Source organism: Anguilla anguilla, chromosome 14 (assembly GCF_013347855.1).
Source record: "Anguilla anguilla isolate fAngAng1 chromosome 14, fAngAng1.pri, whole genome shotgun sequence".
Lineage (NCBI taxonomy): Eukaryota > Metazoa > Chordata > Actinopteri > Anguilliformes > Anguillidae > Anguilla > Anguilla anguilla.
Window position 1 is genome coordinate 25020197 of NC_049214.1, and position 3392 is coordinate 25023588.

Consider the following 3392-nt stretch of genomic DNA (forward strand, 5'->3'; position numbering starts at 1 on the left):
TGATATCAAGATTATCTTGAATAAACAATCATTTTTTTTATATATGAACCTTGAAGTATGTATGCACACCTGTGCACTATTTGCCTATTTGGTAGTAGATACTACCATGAATACTGACGTACAACCGAATAAGAAAGTGTGAAATATCAAAAAAAGCATTTACATTTGGAATACACTTTAAAATCATCAGCATGCCTTGAAATTTGCACAGAATACTGAATACATTTATCACATTTCCTGAAGTATTTTAAAAAGAACCATAAATATTGCAACATAAATGTCTTGCCAATTTATGTTAAGAAAACAAAAACACTTTACTCACTGCACTGTATATCAATATTGATTTACAGTGCAGTGTGTAAGTATTTGGATCATGACACCTTTTTTTGTTGATTTTGCTCTGTACTCTAGTAGCTTTGAGTTGAAATAAACATTGAATATGCAGACTATCCTCTTTATTTTGAAGGTATTTGCATCCATATTGGGTGATCCGCGTAGGAACTACTGCCCTTTTTATACATAGTCGTGCATTTTAGGGGAGCAAAAGTAATTGGATAGTTGGATACTCAGCTGTTTCCTGGCCAGCTGTTTGTCCTTACATGATTAGTTCATGCTCAAGAAAGTAAACAAAAGGTGTAGAGTTGTCTCTAGGTGTGGAATTAGCATTTGGAGTCTGTTGCTGTTGTGACTCAGCGTGAACACCATAGAAATGTTAATCCAAATCAGGCCATCATGAGGCTGAGAAATCTAAATGAATCTATCAGAGGCATAGCCAAAACGTTTAGCCGCATTTATATAACTGGATACAAAACAATTTCTTTGCATTGCTGGTACATATATTTCCATAAGAAATGTGACATTCATGAAAGTTTTTGGGAATAAAGTTAATTCGGGAAATACTGTAGTGTTATACTTTCTCATTTGGACATGGATAGAGGCTATCAACAGAATTGTTGCCAGAAATTAATCTGATTTAGATTATATAAGGTTTAAGTAATTATTTCATTGTGCGTCTGAATTTGGTGAAAATACAGGCCAACAGCTTGGATGACAAATGTTTTGTGAAACTGGTGGCATGCCACTGTCCCCCAGTAAACCTGGTATTCCCGAGATCTGAGGTTCAATAGCTCCCAGACAATAGGGCCTAGGACCATCAAACCACTGCTAGAGTGTTCACAGACAGCGGCCCCGAGAAGCAGAGCCTATGCTTCGGGCGCTACCACCCCGCGCGATTTTACACGAATATTTCCAACCGTGACTTCATGCCGCGGATCTGAAAAAAATGCAGCCGGCTAACGCAATCAATGTTCAATAGCTCCCAGACAATAGGGCCTAGGACCATCAAACCACTGCTAGAGTGTTCACAGACAGCGGCCCCGATAAGCAGAGCCTATGCTTCGGGCACTACGATCCCGTGCGATTTACACGAATATTTCAAACAGTGACTTTAAGCCGCCGATCGGAAAAAAATGCAGCCGGCTAACGCTTTCAAAGTTCAATAGCTCCCAGACAAAAGGGCCTAGGACCATCAAACCACTGCTAGAGTGTTCACAGACAGCGGCCCCGAGAAGCAGAGCCTATGTTTCGGGCGCTACGACCCCGTGCGATTTTACACGAATATTTCCAAACCTGACTTTATGCCGCCGATCGGAAAAAAATGCAGCCGGCTAACGCTTTCAAAGTTCAATAGCTCCCAGACAATAGGGCCTAGGACCATCAAACCACTGCTAGAGTGTTCACAGACAGCGGCCCCGAGAAGCAGAGCCTATGTTTCGGGCGCTACCACCCCGTGCGATTTTACACGAATATTTCCAACCCTGACTTTAAGCCACCGACCGGAAAGAAATGCAGCCGGCTAACGCATTCAATGTTCAATAGCTCCCAGACAATAGGGCCTAGGACCATCAAACCACTGCTAGAGTGTTCACAGACAGCGGCCCCGATAAGCAGAGCCTATGCGTCGGGCGCTACCACCCCGCGCGATTTTACACGAATATTTCCAACCCTGACTTTAAGCTGCCGACCGGAAAAAAATGCAGCCGGCTAACGCTTTCAATGTTCAATAGCTCCCAGACAATAGGGCCTAGGACCATAAAACCACTGCTAGAGTGTTCACAGACAGCGGTCCCGAGAAGCAGAGCCTATGCTTCGGGCGCTACCACCCCGGGCGATTTTACACGAATATTTCCAACAGTGACTTTAAGCCGCAGACCGGAAAAAAATGCAGCCGGCTAACGCTTTCAAAGTTCAATAGCTCCCAGACAATAGTGCCTAGGACCATCAAACCACTGCTAGAGTGTTCACAGACAGCGGCCCCGAGAAGCAGACCCTATGTTTCGGGAGCTACCACCCCGCGCGATTTTACACGAATATTTCCAACCCTGACTTTAAGCCGCCGACCGGAAAAAAATGCAGCCGGCTAACGCTTTCAACGTTCAACAGCTCCCAGACAATAGGGCCTAGGACCATCAAACCACTGCTAGAGTGTTCACTGACAGCGGCCCCGAGAAGCAGAGCCTATGCTTCGGGCGCTACCACCCCGCGCGATTTTACACGAATATTTCCAACCCTGACTTTAAGCTGCCGACCGGAAAAAAATGCAGCCGGCTAACGCTTTCAATGTTCAATAGCTCCCAGACAATAGGGCCTAGGACCATCAAACCACTGCTAGAGTGTTCACAGACAGCGGCCCCGATAAGCAGAGCCTATGCTTCGGGCGCTACGATCCCGTGCGATTTTACACGAATATTTCCAACCCTGACTTTAAGCTGCCGACCGGAAAAAAATGCACCCGGCTAACGCTTTCAAAGTTCAATAGCTCCCAGACAATAGGGCCTAGGACCATCAAACCACTGCTAGAGTGTTCACAGACAGCGGCCCCGAGAAGCAGAGCCTATGTTTCGGGCGCTACCACCCCGCGTGATTTTACACGAATATTTCCAACCCTGACTTTAAGCCGCCGACCGGAAAAAAATGCAGCCGGCTAACGCTTTCAAAGTTCAATAGCTCCCAGACAATAGGGCCTAGGACCATCAAACCACTGCTAGAGTGTTCACAGACAGCGGCCCCGAGAAGCAGAGCCTATGCTTCGGGCGCTACCACCCCGCGCGATTTTACACGAATATTTCCAACCCTGACTTTAAGCTGCCGACCGGAAAAAAATGCAGCCGGCTAACGCTTTCAATGTTCAATAGCTCCCAGACAATAGGGCCTAGGACCATCAAACCACTGCTAGAGTGTTCACAGACAGCGGCCCCGAAAAGCAGAGCCTATGTTTCGGGCGCTACGACCCAGTGCGATTTTACACGAATATTTCCAAACCTGACTTTAAGCCGCCGATCGGAAAAAAATGCAGCCGGCTAACGCTTTCAAAGTTCAATAGCTCCCAGACA